Raw genomic sequence first — 12,426 nt, 5'->3', positions numbered from 1 at the left:
TGAAAGATGTATCAAAATTAAGCGAGTTTATGCTTAAAATAAGAAAAAAAAATATGTGCCAATGGGGTAAGAAAAATTCAAACTTAATTCAAAAAGGGTACAAAAATAAATAATTACCCCATTGGCTGATCTTTCTTTTGCAGAAAACAATAATTAATATCTTATCATTTAGCATCTCAAGTAAATGTATCTTAATTTAAGAAGGTTTAGAAATATGTACTGAAAAATAAGACAAAAGTACGGAGTAAGAATATATATATATATATATATATTTTTTTTTTTTAATGTAGGGAACAAAAAAGTATACAAATTAAGTGAGTTTATGCTTAAAATTAGAACAAAATGGGGTAAGAAATTCAAACTTAATTCAGAAAGGGTAATAAAAAAAAGTGTTACCCCATTGGCTGATATTTTGTCTTGTTTTCAGCAAAAAAACTCACTTATTTTTAAAAAAAATTATCAATTATTTATTGTTTATGTTTTTGCAGAAAACAATAATTAATATCTTAGGTCATTAGCATAAATAAAATAAATGTATCTTGATTTAAGAAGGTTTAGAAATATGTACTGAAAAATAAGACAAAAATACTGAGTAAGATTTAGAATAATAAAAAAAAATTTATTTATTTTTTGCAATGTAGGGAACAAAAACCGAACACTTCCTCTCATGGCATGGTTTACTAAATGAAACAGACTCAGATGATTTATTTCTGAGACAAATGAGAAAAATCTGACAATGAGAATCAGCATCTTGCTTTGGCCCTCAAATCAGTCTAGTCACGATAACAAATAATTCCCTTTAATGCCCTCCTATCATTAACTAGAAGTAGAAGCCCTGACTCATTTACCATGTGGCAATGACATATCTTCTCAGTGATAAGCCCTGGTTTGCATTCTTGGTAGCGGTCCTTGACTGGAGCCAGATGATTCAGGAGCTGTCATTCAGAAGCAGATAGAGTCTGGCCTTGTGGTCAGAGTTCAGAGGGCCTGTCTAACATGTCTCCTTTTTGACCAGGCGGTGAACATACAAGCTGCTGACTCTCACTTTTAAACAATGACCTCCACAGTAACGTCAGTCTGAGGAAAGAAAGTGATGTTGGTGTTGATGCTAAAGATGCTAAAGGACCAGTTCTTCTAAGTGGAACTAAGTTAAATGTCACTAAATGGAATCGCAAAAATATAATTTTCAAACAATTTTCCTCTAGCTTTTTGATTGGGCAGATTGGTCAGGACGCCTAAACAAAGCATCTGTTTAATGTCTACACCTTTTGGTTGAATTAGCTTACAAATGGCTTATGCATATTGCTCTGAGATAAGAGATATATCACATGCCACATGATGTCTCAATTTATGACAATAAAATGTATTTTATGTAGACCAACTTTGATATGCATCAATAACTAATTGCAATAAATAAATCCTAAATAATTCCTTCAACAGAAAAATGGAACCCTACACTATTTTTGCATAAAAAAAATAAAAATAAAAATAATGGAATGTTATTTACACTATACGTACAAATAGCCCATCTTGTTAGCAAATGCTATTTACACTAATTCCGTCCACCATCTTGGTGAGCCAGACAACAACAGAAAACTTACAAAACCAGTATAGTAGCAGGAAAAGTGGTATGGAGAGTAAGGCCCGGGTCTGTGGAATTAGTTTCTGATAGTCTTTTTCTGACCCATTTCTTCTCCCTTTCATTTCCATTTGCCCATTTACCTCGAATGCAATATAAGACACTTAGGATTAAAGTCTCTGGGAAATGTAAAAATTCCCAATTTAAAATTTAAATCTTAAAGCATTGAGAAGCATAAGGCTAAATAGTAACTGCAGAGTCAATTTTTTTTTATTAATACATGTGTAGTTGAGCATTAACATTTCTGAAATCCTGCTTTACCAAAGCCATTATTACCTTTTTTTCAGCTTCACCATGAATGTCCTGTCCCCTTGAACAAACAACAACACTCAGAATTAAGCCAAAATGCCTGTTTTGTCGAGTATTCTCATAAGAGCAGTCTTTAATGAGTTAAATAACATCTTAAATTAACTTAAAGAGTTGTGAGAAAATGAAATAGTAAAAAACAGTACCAGTATTATATATATATATATATAACGAGTAGGCCTATTCTACATAATGGCTGAATTGTTTCCTGTACCAAAAAGTAGTGCTTTCCCACAGAATGAGTCTCGTACTTTTTCAGATTTAACAGAACTCTAAATCAAAACAGGCTTAGTCAAAACTCAGGACTATTGTAAATCTTGTATCTGTTCGATTTCTAAAACTGATCCGATTTTAATGACTTTCCCTTAGTAGTGTCCCTACAGAGTCTAAGAGAATGAGAGTGTGTGTGCTGACAGTCTAAACCGCTGCATACAGTACACTTATTAATCCGCCATCCGCAGAGGAATCAACAGCAAAAGGATTACACACCAGTTCAGCGTCAACAGCAGCTCAGAGGAAACATGACTCCCAGTGCTATTTTAAAGACACACTTTCCTGTATTAGTCATCTGAGTCAAAAGTCTATTAAACTAAGACGAAGATAATTACCACCACAAAGAAAACAAGATGCATTCTTCTTTTTTAAGGGAATTTTTTTGCTGTTAGTCGAACAAGAAAGTGAAGAAACAACAGAGAAATGAGGAGTAAGAGGGGGTGATATCAGGAAATGACCCATGCCAGAATCAAACTTGGTTCTCCCACATACAGTACATACTGTAAGGGCCCTATTTTAATGATCTAAGTGCATGGGTGTAAAGCGCACGGTGCAAGTGCACTTAGATTCTCCCATTCCCTTTAAAAGCCAGTTGCTCTCACGCCATGGCAAATTCGCTATTTACATGGCGGAATTTGCAAGCGGAAAAACTGAACGCTTCTCCAGCGAGGAAACGGATAGGCACATATTACTAACACGCTTTTTAAATAAAATAAAAAATACTGCACCATTGACTTTAGACCAGGATTTGGTTGGTCAATGGCGCAGTCTATTTCAGTTGCCTCAAAATAGTGGCACGTCAACAATGCGCCAGAATATACCTCGTTTTCCGACCAGAACGCTCATGGGCACATAGATGGGCGCAAATGCATTTGCTATTTAAACAACATGGCAGAGGACGTGAAAATTGCATCGGTCTGAAACTAGCAGAGAACACTTGCCTGGTGCTGCATTGTGCCGGGTGTAAGATAGTGCCCAAAGTGTCAATGCATAACATGTCGGAGCATGTTCACTACCCAACAGGCCACTCCTTTAACACAAGATGTGTTCTAAGGCTCTGTCCCACATGGAATCCTCATCTATCAGCCTTTTGTAAGACTTTGTTCAAAAACATTTTAAAAAAAAATCTTACTGACCCCAAACTTTAATTGGTTGTGTATCTTAATAAACCTGTGTATTATTTAATCTGTGAAATCTGTGATCAGGTGTTAAACATTACGCTGCATATTAAAATCAGTAGTTTGAGCCTTAGTTGAATTGATACGGGTCCAATGGTCATTTAAGTTTAAATGTAAGTTACTTAAGGTAAAATCTGAGAAGTTCTAAATGAGATTCTAACCGAAATCACTATAGTAATCAAACAGATAAGATAAGATTCTGAGTTGTCAGCCCCTGATGTAAAAAGTGTTCATAATTAGACATTTTTTAAGATAATCTCAGTCTTTTGTTGTAATTATTTAGACTTTTGCATATATTTATGGTTCCTTCCCATGAATCCTCTTCCCTGCCCCCGAATTCACCTCTGGTTTGTTGTTCTCTCATCCTAGCAGGCTGCGTTTAATCCAAGAGACTGTCAGATTTAAGCGATCCTTTCAGCGCGAAGCATTGAACAGTGCCAGGCAGAGTGGGAACTGGCAAGATTACAAACACTGTATCTTCATCCTGCTTTAATTAACATGCTGCTTTATCAGGACCATCACAAGTTCGCTGCAGTAAAGTTTTCCTCTGATAAACAGCACACGAGGCTGGCGATGAATGCAGAGAAGCCCTAAACAAGTCAAGTTAATTGCCTGAAAAATGTTTTCCTCCGTCTTCGTAACATCCCTTCATCAGTTTTATGTCTCTGATTCTGTAGAAATGTATTTTGACAGATAGAGGTAGATGGCCGCTCTCATTCTGCCAGGTTTGTTATAGATGGGCGACTGGGGAACATGCCACTTCTTCTAAGTAGCTCTTATGCTGTTGTACGCACAGCTTGTGATGTCACACCAACGAGTGCATTATTATATTTTAATATTGTATGACATTATTCCAAGTTGCCTGGTTGTGGAAATGAATAAAAATTAGATTTTTTGACAGACCCCCCTAAAGGTGACTGTAAATGTGTAATCTGGTTTGCTGTCTTTATGGGTATTTTAAGTTATTTTTTATGACTTTATGACTTCAAATTTGTCTAACAGTAGGCTCATGACACTTGGAATATTAAAATCCATCATCTCCCAGCATGGTTTTGGCAGACACCAACGTCAGATTGTTGCTAAAACAATCAGGATCATCAATCCGGAGTATTTTGGTCTATGTTGATTCCAGTTTCTACAGACTCTGTCTGGCCAAACCATGAGCAATACCAATATGCCAAGAGAAAGAACAGATATTGATTATCCAGCGGAGGAATGTTGGCAGTGTTGCGTGTGGTGGAGAGCAGGCTCCAGCCTCAGAATTTCAGGGTTTGTTTCCTGAATCCTGTCCAAATCCATCCTGGATTTTAATTCCAGAGAGAAAGCTGTAGCCGCCAGAGTCCAAAAACAGAGTCCAAGTTCCTTTAGTGGAGAAATCTCAAGGAGAATTACGCTGACTTCTGGAGAGGACGGACATCATCATTCCATCTATATACATGAAAAGTCATCAACTGAACCGTGCCAGAATATTCTGTCTGAGTAATCAAGATTGTCAGCTCTCAGGGTGGACCCCCGTTGGTAATGAAATTTAGGAGCACTGAGTGAGTATTTGCTGGATTTCGCATCTCTTCTACAGATGCCAGGATACCAGCTGCCTGTTCCGAGAGAACAGTCACACTCAGAAATAAGGAAATGACAGCCAGCTCTGATTTCTCGCGGTAATACACTGCGGCTCTTCAAAGCTGCCAGATGGGTGCAGTGGAAGTGAGAAAAGGTTGTGTTAGACAGACACTACATTTAGAGACTCTGATGATTACATACTGCCATCTCACATACAGCCTCACAAACACCTTGACTAGATTGCATCTCAACTGAAGAAAAAATTATCATATTATTGACATTTTAATGCCAAACACCCACAGCAATATGCACTACTATGACACACATATTGTGTACCTATCCTGCCTAAGTAATAAAGGTTTTCAAGTTACAGGATAAATTTGCTTTTGGCTTTACAGTGTATATATATATATATATATATATATATATATATATATATATATATATAAAAATCTGTATGTTTGTGTGTATTTCATATACTGTATATACATATATGTGTGTGTGTGTGTGTGTGTGTGTGTGTGTGTGTGTGTGTGTGTGTGTGTGTGTGTGTGTGTGTGTGTGTGTGTGTGTGTGTGTGTGTGTGTGTGTGTGTGTGTGTGTGTGTGTGTGTGTGTGTGTGTGTGTGTGTGTGTGCGTGTTTGTGTGATATATTCCGTTTCTTCTTCTTCTTCTTCTTCTTCTTTACTTATTATTATAGATGGAAAAAATAAATAGCTGGTTATTTTCTGTTAGTTGCACAATTTTCTCTCCTGAGTATATGAGAGAAACACAGTCGACTGCATTGAAAGTTATGTCAGTTTATAGAAATCATAATAATTGAATGGTTCCAACGTGTAAAATATGATAAATTATTTTGATAAATAATCTGCTTTGTTGCACTGAAAAAAAAATGGTGTAGAATTTACTTTGAAACAAAAAAAAAAATTACAGTGTGTGTGTAGGCCTCTGCTCTGAGCTCTTTGTTTAACAATAGAGCAGTTTCAGATCTACCTCACTGATACCTTTGCAGGGTTACTTTCTATGAACTATTTATAGCAGTTATGATGCAGCAGAATTGTTCAGTAAAGGCACTTCAGCGCTGGCAGACATCATGCCGAAGTCTTTGATCTGCTGTATACAAAGCCCATTGAAATTCGTATTCGTCCACAGTCTCCGCAGCCCCGAGTTCTGGCTGGAGAAAAATAGACAGGAAAAAGATAAAAGTATTCAGTGCCTGTAGCTGAAAGCAGCATCTGGAATATGTAGGCTATATGAACCTAAGCACCTCACTGAAAGTTGGACACTTTCATTTGACTCGCCCTGTCAAACAAAACAGAACCTTAATGCTGCACTGACCTCATCTGGCTGGAGTTACTATTTAATATTCAGCCAACGTCGTTCTTTATATTAGTAACAATGTAATTACTGAATAATACAAACTAACAACATTTGTAATTATATGTAATTACATTGTGGAGATGCTTGTAAATATAAGGAATAATGTAAAGTCATCTGGTCATTATCACATAATTAACTCTGATAGGACTCTGGAATGAAGCATAAGGGTGTCATAACAGTCTGAAGAGGCTTATTTTGGGAAAATGACTGGCTGAATGTACATTTTCCTACTTATGACTAATTATTAATTAAATAAATGGACCTGTGAACAACTGGGTCATTTATTCAAAGTGATTGTTTTTATATTGGTCTAATCATAAATCTTTTTCTTTTTTTAATCTGAAAATATTATGCATATTTTTAAAAGATGTCACAATAACTTTCAAGTTGTCTTTACTTAAGGTAAGTTAACAAAGTGGTTGTCTAACAAAGTGTTTTATCAAGAAAGTGTTAAGTAGTGTTAGTAGTTTTATCAAGAAAATTCTTCTTACATATTATAGCTAATTTAGCTTTTGTTTAAGGATGACATTTTTTTACCTACATTAAGGTGCATTTTGATGTATGTCTAAGTAACTTATTGATTAAGTATGGTGTAGTTTTTACAATTGATCATTTTTGTTAATGTTTTTGTTTTCCTTTGGGGGGTTATTTGGGATTTATTAACATTAAATCAAAAGTTAACCATAAATATAGTTTGAGGGGGTAAACAACTAATTAATTTGACAGTAACAAATCAGAGTATTTATTTAAACTGGTCCACAGTTGATTTGTTTATTTATTTAGTGTGAGAAGAGATTGTAGTGTGATTCAAGAGACTTGGTTACTTGGTACAACAGTCAATTATTCAGAAATTGTAGAAATATTTGACTGTAGAATGCCACAATTGACCAATGAGAATCAAGTGCTGAACAGAGCCATGTATTAAGCTTTGTTAGTAATATTATTATTGGAATTAAGTGTGTTTAAATATTATAAAACATGGACACAATGGGTAAAATGTTAATTGAAGTTGTTTAATTCTCTCTGAGAAAAAAAGTACAGGTACAACAAGGGAGATAAATAGCTTGAGGTCTTGCCAAGAGAAGTATTACTCTTTATTCAACTGCAATATAATATACAACACACTGTAGCCAGCCACATTTATCAATATTACAAAGCAGCATAGTGGTTATATGAGGCAATAACAATAAACAAACAGTGTACATTTGGAAATGGCCTACTATATATGGCAGATGTGTAGCTGTTTGGCATCATATAATAAGAGGTAAAAGGCAGATCCATGATATTAGATAACCTCACTCAAGCTGCTCATAATGTGAATTGCTTGCGGGTGGAAATTGTTTTTGAATCTTGTGGTTTACATGTTGACATTGTGGTATGTCTTGCTAACCCTTAGTGGGAAAGCAATCTGGCTTGTGTGGTTTGGATGCAGTAGTTAGGCATGGACTTTAATGATACAGATCTGCTTTGCGATGCTTGGTCAGAGTTGTAATATTTACAACATGAATAAAATGCTGCTTGCTATTGCAACTGCAAGCAATGATGCCCGTATTTTAAAAGTTATTTGAACTATCAAATGTAGAAAATGCTGATACTTAAAAATGAAATAAGGTCCAGTTTTAGCCCCTTAAGTATGAGCTACTTTTTAAACATACTGAAACTCAAGTTAGAGAAACTAAGAAAGTTGTGCATCACTATTATGTAATGTTAATGTTCAGCTTAACTTGCAAAACAAAAGCTTAATAAACTTGTATTCACAATTAAAACACTATTAGCTTGAATTTATAGACGTTATTATATAATGTTTGCTGAAAGTACGCAGAAAGTCTTTTGTAGGTTTAGTATACTGAAAAGTTCCGAAGCTGGCGAGTCTGGTGTAGATGACAGTTATTATATTCAAAGCTGTTCCCTTTGTTGTAAGTGAGCATGCTCTTGTCACATGGGTTGTGAAGCAGTCCTCCCCTGCTGTGACTAATTTGCCTCTTTATTTCTTATTCCTGTCTGGAACACCTCATTATCATACTACATATTTTTTTGCATCCTGGATTAAATGCAGGAATGCAGTGCATTTCTCATGTGAGCTCTATTTAGTTTGACTGTAATATGGATTTAATTACAGGGACATAATATACTTTGCAGAGTTTAGTATATTGCACAACATGATGATGTTTTTTAAGCCTTATAAAAAAGTTTTTGCATCTTTTTTTTTTTCTACTCATTTGAAACAGGGAGATCTGTAGAAAAATATATTGTTATGAAATGTTCAGAGAGAGGGAATCCTTTTTCCACATGACACATCTGGCCAACGAGTGATGTGGATGTTGTCACGTGACTGCATTTTGGTTCGTTTTATCAACTCATAAACTGATTCGGACCAGAGCGATCAGTGTGGTGTGAAAAGGAACCAAAACGCCTGAAAAATGCTACAAAGTATAATTTTTCGCCCTTGGTCCGGACCAAATGAAGGAAACGAACTACAGATGTGAAAGCACCCTTAGACTAACTTCCCTTATTTAGCCGCCTTTAGTTTTCTTCTCTTACTTAACTACAGTGTTTTCCCTGCCTTGTACTTATCTAATGTTTTAGTGGTTTTGTTCTTGTCTGGTTTCTCCTGTGTTGTGTGTCTGTGTGTTCGAGTCCTGTCCTGCCCATCCTGAGACTGCACTGACTGCTGGTTATGGGTCTCCTGTCTAGACCTCTGTTGTGGACTGCCTCTGGACTGTGCAACAGTTACACGTTACACCCTTTTGTTAATAAATCACCATTCACCGCTCATCTCTGCGCTTGGGTCCTGTTATTTTCAGTGGTTCCTGACAAGTAACTGAGCTTAACTGGGTAATTGAGAAACTAAGTGGCTGCTCTGTGTATTTTTATGAATTACCACTTTGAATTATAAATAAGTTTGAAATGTACAAAATATGTTTTCAACACCCCCAGACCTGATCAGATTTTCTTCAACAGACAGTGCTGAAAGCATTCTATCAATTGATTCATTCACCGTAGTGACGTGTAGATTTGTCAATATTTATAATAAATATTTAACATGTTTTTGTCTCATGATGTTGGCACATATTGACTGATAGTAAAGGAAAACGCACACATTTTATGATGGAAGAAGCAGGATGTTTTATCCTAAGGTAAATACTTTGGAGCTTGTTGAAGAAATTGATCCAACATAATTTCTTGAGAAATACTGGGAAAACAAATGCAAATTCTAGATTGTTCTATATTCGCATATGTCATACCTGGATTATGAACTGACTGTTAAGGAAAGATGTATTCTTGTTGCCCATATAAGCAGTTGATCAGCCAGGGAGACAGTATTGAACAAAGAGATATGAAACGCATGTAATTCTGATAGTATAAGTTGTGTACAAATTCAAAATGCAGGCAAAGATACACAGGTGACTACTACAGTAATGCACAGTTACAGTAATACACAGTTTCTATGTTGCTTGACAACCGTGATACATTCTGCTTGAATCAGGTTTTATAAACCTTGTGAAAAAGAAGTGCTCTTACTTGTTTTGAATGTGCACAAAAACTGTACTTGCAGATAATATTATATTAATTAAATAAAAGGCCAGTACATTTTAACTACTATGTTTCATAACATACTTTAAGTACACTTTTAAAAAGTGTACTTTTTTTTAAATCACTGTTCAATAACCTTTTGTTGCACTTTGAATACACATAGTTTGATGTGTTGACTAACATACGAAAACACATGTAAAGTACTTTATTATAATTTTAAATGTAGTGTGTTATTCAGTATTACATTAGTTAATATATTTTACTATATATTTAAATATATTTATATATTTAAATATGTGACATGCTAGTTTCTTTAGAAATTATATCAAAGTATTTTATTTTACCATAAATGCTTGTCATTCAGCAGTACACTTTAAGCATATTTCAAAGACAAATTATGGTAACACATTATTTGGCTACACTTTATTTGGTCACACTTTATTTTAAGGTGTCATTGTTACAACACTTAAAAAAAAAATTACATCCCCAAGTGAAAAATTTCAAGTGACCGATAACATCTAAATTTTTCAATTAGTCTGACGTATTATTTCTCATTGAGCCAATGTTAACAGACTATTGCAACACGAATTTCACTTGGGCCAATTGAAAAATTTAGATTTTATCGGTCACTTGAAATTTTTGATTTGGGAGGGTTAGAAATGTTTTACAGTGAATGTTATTATACATTTATGTACTGGGTAATATTAATTAACTACATGTACTTACTGTATGTTTAGGGTAGGATTAGGGTTTGATTGAGGGTTAGTTTTATGTAATTATGCATAATTTACTGTTATTACTATGGTAAGTACATGTAACATATGTAACATGGACACTGTAAAATAAAGTGTTATCCTTTATTTTAAGGTGACATAGTTACATTGTACTTACTCAAATAAATACAGATTAATTGTAACTCACCCTGTGGTTGGTGCTCACCCTGTGGTCTGTGTGGGTCCTAATGCCCCAGTATAGTGACGGGGACACTATACTGTCAAAGAGCACCGTCCTTCGGATGAGACGTTAAACCGAGGTCCTGACTCTCTGTGGTCATTAAAAATCCCAGGATGTCTTTCGAAAGAGTAGGGGTGTAACCCCAGCATCCTGGCCAAATTTGCCCAGTGGCCTCTGTCCATCATGGCCTCCTAATCATCCCCATATACCGATTGGCTTCATCACTGTCTCCTCTCCACCAGTAAGCTGGTGTGTGATGAGCGTTCTGGCGCAATATGGCTGCCGTCGCATCATCCAAGTGGATGCTGCACATTGGTGGTGGTTGAGGAGATTCCCCCTTCTATGTAAAGCGCTTTGAGTGCCGAGAAAAGCGCTATATAAATGTAATGAATTATTATTATTATTATTATTAATATTAATTAACTGCAGGTACTAACTATAGAGTGACGGTTAGGGTTAGGGTTTGGATTGGAGTTAGTTACTTGTAATTATGCATAGTTTGTTATTACTATAGTCAGTAAGCTACATGTAGTAACGTGCAACTATGTAACTTTAAAATAAAGTGTTACCCAAATTATACATTTACATTTACATTTAGTCATTTAGCAGACGCCTTTATCCAAAGCGACTTACAAATTAGGACTAAATTCAGCGAGTCATCATAAAGAGGCAAAAGCAACAACAACGCAAGAAGTGCTCAAAATACGAAGTTCAGGTATTATTCAGAGTAGCATAAGCCTGATAAGTGATAAGTCAGTGCCTTGAACTTGATGCGAGCAGCGAGAGGTAGCCAGTGCAGAGAGATGAACAGAGGAGTGACGTGGGCCCTCTTGGGCTCGTTGAAGACAAGACGAGCTGCAGCATTCTGGATCATCTGTAGGGGTTTGGTTGCACATGCTGGAAGTCCAGCCAGAAGAGCATTGCAGTAGTCAAGCCTAGAGATGACCAGGGCCTGGACGATAAGTTGTGTTGCATGCTCAGTTAGGAACGGCCTGATCTTCCTGATGTTGTGCAGTGCAAACCTGCATGATCGAGCTGTCTTTGAAATGTGATCTGTGAAGGTCAGCTGGTCATCAAACGTTACTCCAAGATTTCTGACCGATCTTGATGGGGTGATTAATGATGACTCTAGCTGGATGGTGAAGTCGTGCTGTAGAGATGGATAAATATATACAGTATAAAGATGTAATAAAGTCCTACTTATGTGGGTCAAAAAAGCACTCTAAAGTCAGTGGTGTGCCGTCAGAGCCAGCAGGGCCTTCTCTGCTGGCCCTGTCAAAAAAAAAATAAAAAAAATCTATAATTAAATTAATGTGTGTCTGAACCATAGACTGTAAAAAATATGGACAAACCATCTGTGACGTCACCCATAGACTTCTGAAGAACGGTTTTGAGGCCGTTTATGGGGGGTATGGGCGGCGCCATATTTCAACACAAATGTTCAGAAAGGATAACTTACAGGTATGATGTGTTGTGTCAGATCATGGCCGAGACGTCAAATTTCAGGAATTCCACTCGGCGCAGCCTATGCTCGTTGTCAGCTGTCAATCAAGCTGTCAATCGCGCCCTTATTTGTCATACATTTTATATCTAAATACGATC

This window comes from Leuciscus leuciscus (assembly GCF_965113295.1).
Source record: "Leuciscus leuciscus genome assembly, chromosome: 7".
Lineage (NCBI taxonomy): Eukaryota > Metazoa > Chordata > Actinopteri > Cypriniformes > Leuciscidae > Leuciscus > Leuciscus leuciscus.
The sequence above is the reverse complement of the archived record's forward strand: the minus strand, read 5'-3'. Positions refer to the sequence as shown.